The 15,381-nt window shown below is 39.2% G+C and overlaps 1 protein-coding gene across 1 annotated transcript in view; it reads left to right on the top strand.

Moving 5' to 3' along the window:
- Positions 1-218: 218 nt before the first annotated feature.
- Positions 219-15,381, top strand: part of MAOA (monoamine oxidase A) — a 132,013-nt gene continuing 116,850 nt past the window's right edge. The window contains exons 1-2 of the mRNA XM_045383825.3: positions 219-336; positions 842-1,118. The gene's annotated coding sequence lies outside the window, so the exon portion shown is untranslated. The remainder of the gene's footprint in view (positions 337-841; positions 1,119-15,381) is intronic.

Raw genomic sequence — 15,381 nt, forward strand, 5'->3', positions numbered from 1 at the left:
GAGATTGCGCCACTGCACTCCAGTCTGGGCGACAGAGCGAGACTCCGTCTCAAAAAAAAAAAAAGGAGTTTGGTAATTGATAATTGTGGTGGCTTTATAATGTGTCAACTTGGCTACACTGAACTACATTTCCCAGAATTCTCTTTATTGTATGTTTCCTGTTGCCATCAGCCGCAAGAGAGATTCTTGGAAGATTTGGAGCTTAGACAGGAAACAGTGGCCATTTTGTAGCTCACACAAGTTGTTGCTAATCTGCTAGTGTGAAGTAGTGGCTGAACCAGCAACTTCTCTACCTTCCCCTGGATCCTCCTTCAGCTTTTCCAATTCCTAAGGCGGGTATGTGTGTTTACCTCCATGATGAAGCAGAACACTCACACCACTAAGGTCAGAACTGATTTCAGTCTCTCCTTGTGAGATCCCAGACTGCATTTTCCCTTCCCCACTTTACAGTTATCCTCTTTCCTGACAGACTGCCCTGTGGACTTCACATTCTAACATCAGATACAAAGAAACACAGACATACACACACACACACACACACACACACGCACACACACACTTCCTTGTGGTTCTGTCTCTGTAGTTGAACCATAATGGATACAAATATTTTTATTATTAACATCCTCAGGGAGTTAAGAGAAAATATTGCATCCACGAAACAAAATTAGGGTACTACAATGGAAAAACCCTTTAGAAAATAACAATCAAAAAAAGTTATTAGAAGTGAAAAACATGATAGCAGAAATTTCAAAAACCAACAGAAGATTTGGAAAACAGAGATGAAGAAATCTTAGAAATAAGAGCAAAAAAAATATGTCTTCCACCTTATACTCTCTCTCAGGCTCTTCTTGCTAATTTGCTCTTATGAAGCCAGCTGCCATGTTATAAGCTGCCCTATGGAGAGGCCCATGTGACAGGAACTGAGAATGACCTCCAGCCAACAGCCAGCAAGGAACTGAGGCCCTCAATCTAACAGCTCACAAGGAACTGAGTCCTGACAGCAACCACATGCGTGAATTTGGAATTGGTTCTTCCTCCAGTAGAGCCTTGAGATGACTGTGGCCCCAGCTGACACCTTGATTGAGGCTCATGAGAGACTCTGAGCCAGAGGCACCCAGGTAAGCTGCATTCAGATTCCCGATCCACAGAAACTAAAAATAATAAATGTTTGCTGTTTTAAGCTGTTAAGTTTTAGGGTAATTTGTTATGCAGCAATAGATAATTAATATACTGATAGTGAATGATCGATAATCTAAAATTAGTTATTTCTATTCAGAAGTTCTAAATGAAATATTATCACTCTTATTACAGACTTATATCCCAATGGAATCATGTGCAGGTTAGCTGGAAAGCATTAGTGTTTTGGAGTATAATAAAGTATGTAAACATTGTTCTACTCTCTCCCTGCCTAAAAGTATCATAGAGTAAATGTGACAGTAAACAAGGAATTGTCAGAAGAGGAAGATAGTTTCCATGGGTCCTGGACCAACATGAGAATTAGGCAAGGCTGGGAATCCTGAAATCGAAATAAAGAAGTGTTTGTCTGTACATAGGCTTTCCTGGAAAGTTTTCAGAAGTGAGTAACTCACATCCTGATATACCAAGATACCTAACCCTACGTGAAGTGTGTCATTATTAGGGTTGTGTATAAGTGTGTGTAGTACTGCCTTACTATAACTTACAAACCACTGAGAAGGGCCAAGGCCCTCCAGTTTCAGGATTGGGTTTAATTCTTGGATTATTCTTCTTTTATTGTACGTTGTTAAAGAAATATCAAAACTATTAAATACCAATAAAAATTTTGAAAAATAAAAATAACTATTATATATCAATTAAAAATTTTTAAATAAGAAATAATTGTTCTGTATTTAGGAAGCGTATTCTATAAAAGTAATGACAACTGTGGTATTTAGATAATGGTTCAAGGATTCCTGTGTAAAAAATGTCATATAGAGTTGCTTTTGTAACTTTCAAATGGAGATTTCATATTGTAATGAATCTTTTATGCATGTTTAAGGATTTTAAAATATAGAGGATGTGGAAAATGAAGAAGATGAAATGAAATCTACATTGTTGAGCTCCAAAAGAATTAGTAGCTTTAGATTAGAAAGCATCTTTCTGTATGTGATATTTTTGGGTCAGTATTTTACCAAGATTATGCAATGCTCACTTACTATTGATTTTTTAGTATCTATCTTGTTTCAAATCTATGACTTGCTAAGGGACAGACCAAATTAGCAAGTACAAATGCATGTAAATAATTATAGGAAAATATAACAAAAATTGATTTCAATAATTTAAAACTCTCTAAACACAGGAGAACTGTCAAATTTACTTTTTTATTTTAATTTTATTTTTATTTATAATTTTTTATTTTAATTTTTGTAAGTACATAGTAGGTGTATATATTTGTAAGATACATGAGATGTTTTGATACAGGGATGCAATGCATAATAATCACATCATGGAAAATGGGGTATGCATCCCTGCAAGCATTTATCCTTGTTGTTACAAACAATCCAATTATACTCTTATAGTTATTTTTAAATGAACAACTAAATTATTATTTTCTATAGTCACCCTGTTGTGCTATCAAATGCTAGAACTTATTATTCTTTCTACCTGTTTTTTTGTACTCATTAACCATCCCCACCTCCCCGCTCCACCACCCACCACTATATTTCCCAACCTCTGGTACTCATCCTTCTACTCTCTATCTCCATGAGTTCAACTGTTGTGATTTTTAGATGCCACAAATAAGTGAAAACATGCAAAGTTTGTCTTTCTGTACCTGTTTTATTTCACTTAGCATAACGACCTCTGGTTCCATCCATGTAGTTGCAAGTCACAGGATCTCATTCTTTTTTTTATGGCTGAATAGTACTTCATTGTGTGTATGTACATTTTCTTTATCCATTCATCTGTTGTTAGACACTTTGGTTGCTTCCAAAGTTTGGCTATTGTGAACAGAGCTGCAACAAACATGGGATATCTCTTTGATATACTGATTTCCTTTCTTTTAGTTATATACCCAGCAGTGAGATTGCTGGATCATACGGTAGCTCTATTGTTAGTTTTTTGATGAACCTCTAAACTATTCTCCACAGTAGTTGTACTAATTTACATTCTCACCAATGGTGTGAGAGGGTTCCCTTTTTCCACATCCTTACCAGCATTTGTTATCACCTGTCTTTTGTATAAAAGCCATTTTAACTGGGGTGAGATGATATCTCATTGTAGTTTTGATTTGCATTTATCTGATGATCAATGATGTTGAGCGTCTTTTCATGTGCCTGTTTGACATTTGACATTTGTATGTCTTCTTTTGAGAAATGTCTATTCAAATCTTTTACCTTTTTTTCTTTTTTTTTTTTTTTTTTTGAGACAGAGTATCACTCTGTTGCCCAGGCTGGAGTGCAGTGGCATGATCTCGGCTCACTGCAACCTCCGCCTCCCAGGCTCAAGAGATTCTCATTTCTCAGCTTCCCGAGTAGCTGGGATTACAGGCGTCCACCACCACGACCAGCTAATTTTTGTATATTTAGTAGAGATGAGGTTTTACCATGTTGTCCAGGATGGTCTCGAACTCCTGAACTCAGGTGATCCACCTGCCTTGGCCTCACAAAATGCTGGGAGTACCATCATGAGCCACCGTGCCTGGCTTTCACCCATTTTTAAATCAGATTATTAGATTTTTTCCTATAGAGTTGTTGAGCTCCTTATATATTCTGCTTATTAATTTCTTGTCAGATGAGTAATTTGGTTAGGTGAATTCCTAGGTATTTAACTTCATGTGTGGCTATTGTAAATGGAATGACTTTTTAAATTTCTTTTTCACGTTGTTTAATGTTAGCATATATAAATGCTACTGATTGTTGTACGTTGATTTTGCATCCAGCAACTTTACTGAATTTATAAGTTCTAATAGTTTTTTTTTTGGTGGAGTTTTGAGATTTTTCCAAATATAAGATAATATCATCTACAAACAAGGATAATTTGACCTCTTCCTTTTCAATTTGTATGCCCTTTATTTCATTCTCTTGTCTGATTGTTCTAGCTAGGGCTTCCAGTACTATGTTGAATAACAGTGGTGAAAGTGAGCATCCTCGTCATGTTCCCTACCTTAGAGGAAAGGCTTTCAGTTTTCCCCATCCAGTATTATACCAGCAGTTGAGTCTGTAGCATATGGCTTTTATGATGTTGAATTGTGTTCCTATTATACCCAGTTTTTTTAGGGTTTTTATCATGAAGATTGTTGAATTTTATCAAATGCTTTTTCATCATCAATTGAAATGATCATATGGTCTTTGTCATTCATTCTGTTGATGTGATGCATCACATTGATTGATTTTTTTATGTTGAACCATCCTTGCATCCCAGGGATAAATTCCACTTGGTCATGATGAATGCTCTTTTTAATATGCTGTTAAATTAAGTTTGCCAGTATTTTGTTGAGAAGTTTTCCAGCAATGTTCATCACGGATATTCGATTACAGTTTTCTTTTTTGATGCATCCTTGTCTGGTTTTGGTATCAGGATAGTACTCGCCTTGTAGGATGAGTTTAGAAGGATTGCCTCCTCCTCTATTTTTCAGGATAATTTGAGTAGGATTGGTATTAGTTCTTCTTTAAATGTTTGGTAGAATTCAGCAGTAAAGCCCTCAGGTCCCTGGCTTTTATTTACTGGGTGACTTTTTATTATGGCTTTAATCTTGTTACTTGTTATTGGTCTGTTCAGGTTTTGGATTTCTTCATGGTTAAATTTTGGTAGGTTGTATGTGGCTAGGAAATTTGTCCATTTCTTCTAGATTTTCCAATTCATTGGCATATCATTGCTCATAGTAATCACTAGTGATCCTTTGAATTTCTGTGATAAAAGTTGTAATGTATCCTTTTTCATCTCTGATTTTATTTATTTATTCTCTTTTTTCCTTAGTCTAGCCAAAGGTTTGTCAATTTTGTTTAACTTTTCAAAAAAAAAAAAAGTTTTGTTGCATTGATCTTTTGCATTGTTTTCTTCATTTCAAATTCATTTATTTCTGCTCTGATCATTATTATTTCTTCTACTAGTTTTGAGATTGGTTTGCTCTTACCCTTCTTCTAGCACTTTAAGATGCAGCGTTAGGTTGTTTATTTGAAGTTTTTCTTCTTTTTTGATATAGACACTTATAGCTATAAACTTCCCTTTTAATACTGCTTTTGCTGTATCCCATTGGTTTGTGTATGTTGTGTTTCCTTTATCATTTGTAAGGGAAGAGAACAAAAGTCTCTGCCTGGTAATCTAGAGAATTCTTCTGGATCTTGTCCAAGACCATCAAGGCGGTACCTCTATGAGTCTGCAAGAACCACAGTGTTACTGAGCATGGGGTGCCCCCTAAAGCAGATACAGCTTAGATCACAATACTCAAGTCCTTTAGAAACTAGTACAGGCAATCAGAGAAGTCTTCCATCATGAAGTGATATTTTAGCCAGGCAAAATATATAGCCTCTCATTAAGATAATAGAGGAGGAAGAGCAGTTATGTCAGGAGTAAAAGAAATAAAAATTATTTTTTCAACATTCATAGATTCTTAACTGGAATGGATCCCTGTACCAAAAGATAAATTAACAAGAGAAAAACAAACAAGTTTATTAACATGTATATTTCCTACATGAAACAAACACTTGGGGCCAGGCACAGAGGCTCACACCTGTAATCCCAGCACTTTGGGAGGCCAAGGCCGGCGGATCATCTGAGGTCAGTAGTTCGAGACCAGCCTGGTCAACATGGTGAAACCCTGTCTCTACTAAAAATATAAAAATTAGCTCGGCATGGTGGCACATACCTGTAATTCCAGCTACTTGGGAAGCTGAGGCAGGAGAATCGCTTGAACCTGGGAGGCGGAGGTTGCAGTGAGCCAAGATTGCACCACTGCACTTCAGCCTGGGCGACAGAGTGAGACTCCATCTCAAAAAAAAAAAAAGAAATGTACACTCGGAGAATGAGTAGTTCTCAAAGAGGTTGCTTTGAATTCCAGCTTATAATCATCTTCAATAAAGAATGGTCAATTTTTGAGAAGTGACAAGACAAAGGAAAAAGACTTTGAATCTCTAGAGGTGGAAACTTGAGGGAAGGCAAATAAATGGCAGGTAAAGGCTAGTTAAATAGCATCTACAGGCCAATAAGGGCTTACACTGTCTTGTTTTCTCTGATAGAGAAAGGACAGGATATCTTTTGTCTCTGTAAATTTCTGTCCTGATTTTAAGAATAGAGGGAGAGCAGGGAGCTTTCCTGCATCTGCTGCTTAATTGCCTTCTGCTCAATTATCATTCATATTATGGTGTGGCACAGGAAAGATGGATTTTATTCTAGGTCTATTGAATTGGCTTATGGCGCCTATGCACAAGCGATATTTTGGTGGCATTGAGATGTATCTTTGTCTTGAGCTCACAAGAAAGGTCAGACTTGGGACTCTTCATCCTGTGGATAGTAAAGGAAGCCGAAGGAATAAATGAGTTCACCTAGTCAGAGGGCATGGAGTGAGAAGAAAGGACACCTAGAGAAGAATCCCGACAGACAAAACATCCAGAAACAGGCGGAAGAAAATAAGAGAGAGCTACCAAAACAGGGGGAAGAAATCCAAGGGTATGGCATGCCAGAAGTGAAGGGAGAGGAGAGCTTCAGGGAGAGAGAGAACATTGAGTGCTCGGGAAAGCCAAGTAAAATGACAACGGAGAAATGTTAATTAGATTCCAACAAGCAGCTCCTTGATAAACCTGGCAAAGCCAGTTGGAGCAGAGTGTTAGAAAACAGAATACAGATTGCTAAAGAGTGGGAGCTGAATTAGGAGAAACATCCAGTACAGACAACTTACCCAAGAAGTTTGTGAATGGGGATTGAAAGAGCTAGAGGGTGAGCGAGAGGGCAAGAAAAAACAAATGAATTGCATAAGCAATAGGTGACGCCATTGGATGAAACCCAAAGAGAATTTTTTTTGTTTTGTCCTTTTAATGATATTAACTTGAGCATATTTACATTTCGATGAGAGTGTAGAAAAGAAGGGGTTAAAAATAAAAGCAGGAGAGAGCAGGAGTGGGAGGAAGGGGAAGAGGTTGGGAGAAGGAAATGAAAATAGCCGTAAATTATAACAATACTACAGGAGATAGGATCCAGAGCACAGGTTTTACTGCAAGGAATGAGGAAAAGACTGGTGCAGATGTTGACGATGGTTTGTAGATGTAATTACAGGGAGTTGAGAGGATTTTGTTACACAGGTTCTCAAACCTCGTAAAATTAAAAATAAGAAATCTGAAAGTGTGGACTTATTTGGGGCAAATACATTGATACTAATAAAAAGTAACAGTTGATCACAAGAGATATTCAATTCATCTATTTAACAACATTCAACTAGTACTATAATGGGTTTTATAAGTATTACCAGAAAGGTGTTTCAATCCAGACCCCAGCAGAGCGGTCTTGGATCTTGCACAAGAAAGAATTTGAGGCCGGGCGCGGTGGCTCAAGCCTGTAATCCCAGCACTTTGGGAGGCCGAGACGGGCGGATCACGAGGTTAGGAGATCGAGACCATCCTGGCTAACACGGTGAAACCCCGTCTCTACTAAAAAAAAATACAAAAAACTAGCCGGGCGAGGTGGCGGGCGCCTGTAGTCCCAGCTACACGGGAGGCTGAGGCAGGAGAATGGCGTAAACCTGGGAGGCGGAGCTTGCAGTGAGCTGAGATCCGGCCACTGCACTCCAGCCCGGGCGACAGAGCAAGACTTCGTCTCAAAAAAAAAAAAAAGAAAGAAAGAAAGAAAGAATTGGAGGTGAGTCCAAGAGTAAAGTAAAAGCAAGTTAATTAAGATAGTAAAGGGATACAAGAAATGGCTAATCCATAGGCAGAGCAGCCTGAAGGGCTGCTGGTTGCCCATTTTTACGGGTATTTCTTGATTATATGCTAAACAAGGGGTGGATTATTCATGCTTCCCCTTTTTAGACCATATAGGGTAACTTCCTGACATTGCCATGGTGTTTGTAAACTGTCATGGCACAGATGGGAGTGCAGTAGTGAGGACAAACAGAAGTCACTCTCTTCCCCATCGTGGTTTTGGTGGGTTTTGGATGACTCTTTTACTGTAACCTGTTTTATTAGCAAGGTCTTTATGACCTGTATCTTGTGCTGACCTCCTATCTCATCCTGTGACTTAGAATGCCTAAATGTTGGGGAATGCAGCCTAGCAGGTCTCAGTCTTATTTTACCCAGCCCCTATTCCAGATGGAGTTGCTCTGGATCAAATGTCTCTGGCATAAAGATACTTCAAAAAAAAAACTCATTGTCTTGGCCGGGCATGGTGGCTCACGCCTGTAATCCCAGCACTTTGGGAGGCCGAGGTGGGCAGATCACGAGATCAGGAGATCAAGACCATCCTGGCAAACACTGTGAAACGCTGTCTCTACTAAAAATACAAAAAAATTAGCCAGGCGTGATGGTGGGCACCTGTAGTCACAGCTACTCGGGAGGCTGAGGCAGGAGAATTGCTTGAACCCGGGAAGCCAAGGTTGCAGTGAGCCGAGATCACACCACTGCACTCCAGCCTGGGCCATGGAGCGAGACTCCATCTCAAAAACAAAGAAAAAAAAACCCACAAAAAACCATTGTCTTAATCTTATGAACAAGTAAGAAAAAACAGGCTTCCGGCTCTCAGGAAATGGTGGCTCCCCAATTCATCTATTTGCTTCCAGGGGAAACCCGGGAATCAACATTGATTCCTTCCTTTCCCTCCCCTATGCCCCACCATCCCCTTACTCCAGAAAACATATACACAAATAAATATATACACACTATATTCAATTCACTGGAGAGCCTGTCAATTCTACTTCCAAAACAGATCTGGAATTTGACTTCCATTTCCATCTTTACTGTCTCAACCTTGATCCAAGCCACTAGTGTTTTCCACCTGGAACTAATGCAATCGCCGTCTAACTGGTCTTCTCTCCGTATCTGCCTTGGTCCCTTTCGGCCCATTCTCTATACAGCATCTATAACATAGATCAGATCATTATTCTCCCCTACTTAAAACCTCCCAATTGGCCGGGCGCGGTGGCTCAAGCCTGTAATCCCAGCACTTTGGGAGGCCGAGACGGGCGGATCACGAAGTCAGGAGATCGAGACCATCCTGGCGAACCCGGTGAAACCCCGTCTCTACTAAAAATATACAAAAAAAAAAAAAAACTAGCAGGGCGAGGTGGCGGGCACCTGTAGTCCCAGCTACTCGGGAGGCTGAGGCAGGAGAATGGCGTAAACCCGGGAGGCGGAGCTTGCAGTGAGCTGAGATCCGGCCACTGCGCTCCAGCCTGGGCGACAGAGCGAGACTCCGTCTCAAAAAAAAAAAAAAAAACAAAAAAAAAAAAAAACAAAAAAACAAAAAAAAAAACCTCCCAATGACTTCCAACTGCTCAGAAAAAAAATTCCAAATCCTAACCATGTCCTGTGTAGAAGCAGAGGGAAAGCTTCCCTTTTGCCCTCTCTGAAGGCTCACTGAAATGAGCGGACAATAGACACTATCAGGATAAGAAACATACACATTTATTTACGCCCACATGGACACAGGAGTCCGGCAAATATGAGACCCAAAGAAGGGCCAGAGAGTTGAGACTTAAATACCCTCTTTATAGTGGATAAGAAATATGGGGGATGTAGGTAATCCTGATGGGTAGTAAATGCTTTTCAGGGGAAATGCATGGGCCCAAAGAGCAAACAACTGGGTTGGGACAAAGTTCCTCTGAGCTCTGGGGGAGGTGGTGGCAATTTGTGGGAAGTGAGAGGTAGAATTTCACTGTGAACAAAGGTGGTCTTATCATGCAGATAAAGTCTCCCAGGCAATCTCAGGGAGCTGCCCTCAGAAAAGTAGATGAAAACTCTTATCTGGGTGTGGTGATGACTTTTAGTCTTTTTACCTGCTCCGGTCATTAATCTTTTCTGATTATTTGATGAGATTTCTCAAGGAGAAAGTTTTAAGACAATTGCATTTCCTCTGGAAGAACTTCCCTTAATGGCATAAAGGGACTTTAGAGAAAGCCCCTGTCTGTGCTTCAGGAAAGAAGGGATCAGAGCAGGGGCAGAGAGAGACCTTGGTTCTGAGGCTTATTTCTGAGGCCTTTTCCTTCCTTCCTTCCTTCCTTCCTTCCTTCCTTCCTTCCTTCCTTCCTTCCTTCCTTCCTTCCTTCCTTCCTTCTTTCCTTCCTTCCTTCCTTCCTTCCTTCCTTCCTTCCTTCCTCTCCTTCCTTCCTTCCTTTCTCTCCTTCCTTCTCTCCTTCCTTCCTTTCTCTCCTTCCTTCCTTTCTCTCCTTCCTTCCTTTCTCTCCTTCCTTCCTTTCTCTCCTTGCTTCCTTCCTTTCTCTCCTTCCTTCCTTCCTTTCTCTCCTTCCTTCCTTCCTTTCTCTCCCCCCTTCCTTTCTCTTCTTCCTTCCTTCCTTTCCTTCCTTCCTTCCTCTCCTTCTTTCCTTCCTTCCTTTCTTTCTCTCCTTCCTTCCTTTCTCTCCTTCCTTCCCTTCTCTCCTTCCTTCCTTCCTTTCTCTCCTTCCTTCCTCTCCTTCCTTCCTTTCTCTCCTTCCTTCCTTTCTCTCCCCCCTTCCTTTCTCTTCTTCCTTCCTTCCTTTCCTTCCTTCCTTCCTCTCCTTCTTTCCTTCCTTCCTTTCTTTCTCTCCTTCCTTCCTTCCTTTCTCTCCTTTCATTCTTTCTTTTTTTCTTTCTCTTTTTCTTTTCCTCCCTCCCTCTCTCTCTTTCTTTTCTTTCTTTTCTTTTCTTTTTTCTTTTATTCTTTCCCTTCCTTCCTTTTTCTCTTTCTTTCTTTTTTCTTTTCTTGCTCTTTTTCTTTCCCTCCCTCCTCCCTCCCTCCCTCTTTCTTTCTTTCTCTTTCTTTCTTTCTTTTCTTTCTCTTTTTCTTTCCCTTCCTTCCTTCCTTTCTCTTTTCTTTCTCTTTTCCTTTCCCTTCCTTCCTTCTTCTTTCTTTCTTTCTTTCTTTCCTTTTTAATAGCTGTTGTTGCTGTCATTTTCTTCTGAAGTTTGAGTTGTCTGGCTTCACTTTACAAAAGCACAGCTTAGTTTTCAGTGACTCCAAATTAGGAAAAATAGGGGGAAAAAAAGGAAAAAAATGAAAACAACATTTTGAAGACTTGTAGCCAAGAAAAAATTAGAATTCTGTCCAAATTGTAGAAAATAATAAAAACTGAAAAACATTAGGCAAGACTAGAATCTAACAACAGGTGTACTATAGTTTTGAAACAATTATAATTATTACTGATAATGTAAACTAAGTCATATCAGAATTATAGGAGTTTCCCATGATTTTGGAACACATACCAATAACATATTTATACAAAGACAGCCCAAAGAAAACCAAACACCATTTCACATTTGACAATGTTTCCTATATAATTTTTATACCAAAAAAGTCAAATTATGCTATTTTTGGACTTTAGGGCATCTAATATCGTAAAAGATTAATTAGATCAGAAAAAAACATAATTCATGATTTGATTTTGGAAAGTTTGTCAAATATCAAAGGTTTAAAACACTTGATATCACAGTTCATTGTAAAATGAGTCATTTGACCAAAGTGATAACTCAAGGATTTCAAAAAAAAAAAAAAAAAAAGGTGAAAACCGAAAACCTTCATTATCTGAGAGAGGACACTTAATGTTCCAAGCAATAAGTCTTGATAAAAACAGCATGAAGCCAATTAAGTTTGTTTTTCAAAATTTTATAGGCAATCTATAAAATTTTAATCTTGACCATAAGATATAACTTCCATAGGCCTTTTATAACCTCTATAATCTTTATTAAGGAGTTGGTAATGCTTCAAGAAAACCTTGTTAATCTGGCACAGGGGCCCATATACTGGTCTTGCATCAGTGTGTCTTTGACATTAATGATTAATTAACAGAGAAACTGAGCTGTTTTATCTCTCAAAATCAGCCTTTACAATCTTACATGCTCACCTTTTCTGCAATAGTCCCTGGCCTTGAGGAGTTGATTAGCTTTAATTTCTGGCCCTGTGCCTCAGGAATGCTGTTTATTTTGGTTGGCATCTTCAACTGGGCCTGAAGATGAGGCTTTAATTACTGTCAGAGTTTAAGATTTAGCAGGACTTGGTGTTCTTTTTAGACTCAGGGGTCAAAGCTCTGTAACTCAATGTCACAAGAACTTTAAAAGCACATAGAGAAAGGTACATGGATGTAATAACTTTAATTAAAAAGAAGTTTTTTAATCTCAGTTTTTTCCCTAAGCAAGCCAAAACGTAACAATAATGGCATAGAAATTGTTTTGATAAACCATAAAATCTATTAAGCCAGTTACCAAAAGGCAAAAGAAAAGAACTTCTGCACTGCACAGAATATTACGTTGGAAGGAAACTTTTTCTTTAGACCTTTAAGAAAACGTTGTTAGCATCAGGCCACAACAAACAGAACTGGAGGAAAAAACTTATTTGAGTTGAAGAAAAGGAGTTGAAGGAGAGCATTACTATTTCACGCCCTTTAAAAGGGGAGAGAAAACCGAAAATGGTGCAATGCAATAAAAGTTGAACTTTGGGTTAAAAAAATTAAAATATCTTATAATTTATTAAAGGTAAATTAATCCCTTAAGGAAATTTTATTGCTCTAATCAATTATTTAGTGCATAAGGGGTTTTTTTTAATGTCAAGCTAATCTCTAGAAAGACCATTATAATTTTCCTTTAATTATAGACAACTTGATCATATAAAAGTTTTTTTTATTTTTTCCTGGTTTGTCCTGAACATCTCTCTTTCTTAAACAACCAGTCATTTTATTCTAGGCCTAAATTTACCATACAAGATTCTTTCTCATATAAAATTACTTTAAGCTTTCTTACCAAAGGGGGGGGGAAGCCCTCTTTATTTTTATAAATTTCCTTATATCTCTCTTATTTCCTGGTTTATTTTACCTTGTTTTATGTGTAACTGTAGCAGGACGAGCCCACTGCTTGCTCAATCAATCACGACCCTCTCACGTGCACCCCCTTAGAGTTGTGAGCCCTTAAAAGGGACAGGAATTGCCCACTTGGGGGGCTCGGCTCTTGAGACAGGAGTCTTGCTGATGCCCCTGGCTGAATAAACCCCTTCCTTCTTTAACTCGCTGTCTGAGGATTTTTGTCTGCAGCTCGTCCTGCTACAGTTACACATAAAACAAGGTAAAATAAACCAGGAAATAAGAGAGATATAAGGAAATTTATAAAAATAACTTTTATTGCATCTCACCATTTTCGGTTTTCTCTCCCCTTTTGGAACCTGTTGGATATAAACAGTGGCTTTTATCTTAATAGAAAAATAATAGCAGAGTTAAAGCAGGCAGAAAAGAAAATAGAGAAAATGAGGACTTAGGAACTCTATAGTATAAAGATCGACCTTAGGGCTCTTTTTCCTTCATGTAAATGTGCACAAAGACCATATTACTTACATTTTACATAAACTCTGGCAAGTAGAGGTGCCATCAAACCTATGGAATGTTCACAAGGGTGTCATTCTGCTTGTTTTCTCCTCATTCTCAGACTATTTGTTTCTCACTTTTTTTTTCTTAAGAGGAGGAACTGAGCTATGGCCTAGGGTTTTAGTGTGGTGGATCTGGATTTGTGTGTGCTGCTTGTGGGCAGGACTCTACAGTGTATCACCACTGAGTCGTTTCTGTCAGGCCTCTGAGCCCAAGCTAAGCCATCATATCCCCTGTGACCTGCACATATACATCCAGATGGCCTGGAAGTGAAGAATCACAAAAGAAGTGAAAATGGCCAGTTCCTGCCTTAACTGATGACATTCCACCATTGTGATTTGTTCCTGCCCCACTTTGAGTGATTAACCTCATGAAATTCCTTTTCCTGGCTCAGAAGCTCCCACACTGAGCACCTTGGGACCCCCTGCCCCTGCTAGCAAGAAAACAACCCCCTTTGACTGTGATTTTCCACTACCCACCCAAATCCTACAAAACGGCCCCACCCCTGTCTCCCTTCACTGACTCTCTTTTCAGACTCAACCCACTTGCACCCAGGTGAAATAAACAGCCTCGTTGCTCACACAAAGCCTGTTTGGTGGTCTCTTCACAGGGACGCGCGTGACAGTTTCCACCCCCTTACGTGTCTCAGTTTCCCTCCCCAGAGGTCTATGACCTCTGAAATGACTCAAAATGCCGGTGATCAGCCCTTATATGTGTTTCCTGGATGAGCCTTTTTTTTTTTTTTTAACTAATTTTTGTTGGGGATTTCCCTGTCGGACTGCTGCACATTGTGGGGGATTAACCCTCCAGACACCCCTATGAGGTCCCTGTTCACCCAGGGGTGCCTTTTGGCTGGGAGGAGAACAATGCCTTTTCTCTTCAGAGCTAAGAAAACTCAGTCTCTCATTTACCTATTAAAACAACAGCTCAGTTCCTCACACAAATGTGCACAGACAAGCCAAATCGAGATTAATTTTGGGAGAAAAAGCAATAGAGAAGACCCTTTACAATGCATCTCTGAACTAAAATTAGTATACTTAAACAACAGCTTCCTAGGAAAAGAAAAACAACAGCCAAGACCTCTTCCTGTAAACTGGGCTCAGCCACCCTTACTTTGCAGTTCTCATCCGCTATTATACTCACCAAGGTCAAATCCTCTCACAATACAAGGTAAATCTCTGGTACCTCCAAAAATAAAGAGGTCAGGTCATGCAATACAAGAAAACAGAGCTTTAGACCTAAGAAGAATCTGCCCATGATTCTTGAAACTCCGCAAGGAAAACAGAACACCCCAAAAGGGGTGAGTGGCGCCTTTGTTCTAAATTCTTTAAAGGGGTTCAAGTCATTAGAAGCCTTCTCCAGATTCTTTGGTACTACAGATGGCAAAGGGGGAAGGAGATATATAGGGTGGAAGAAAAGTAAACGAAGGAACTTTTTTTTTTTTTAAGACAAGAAGCAAACACAGGAACCAAACACATGGTTTTTTGTTTGTTTTTTGTTTTGTTTTGTTTTTGTTTGTTTTTCCTTTTTTGCAGCTGTGGAGAATTTTAGCCAAATTAAAGAGGATTTGTTATTCATAATTTGGAATTCTCACTCGGATTTGACCAAGTTGGGTAGAGTTGGTCAAATCTGATGGGAGAAAGACCAGAACAAATAATAACAACAACAACAGCAAAAAACCAATAATATGATCACTGAGCGCTCTAATGGTAAAGAGAAATTAAGACTAACTGGTTGTTAAACTTTAGCCAAGACAAAACCCCAATTCAGCTACTTACCTAGGGACAGGTCTCAGGCTGAAGACTGCTTTCTACCATCCTAGAAGCAGGAAAAAAACCTCAAACTCGTCTTCCCTGCTGGGAGCGAGCTCAAACTCCATAAAGGAGTTACCTTCC

This window comes from Macaca fascicularis, chromosome X (genome assembly GCF_037993035.2).
Source record: "Macaca fascicularis isolate 582-1 chromosome X, T2T-MFA8v1.1".
NCBI lineage: Eukaryota > Metazoa > Chordata > Mammalia > Primates > Cercopithecidae > Macaca > Macaca fascicularis.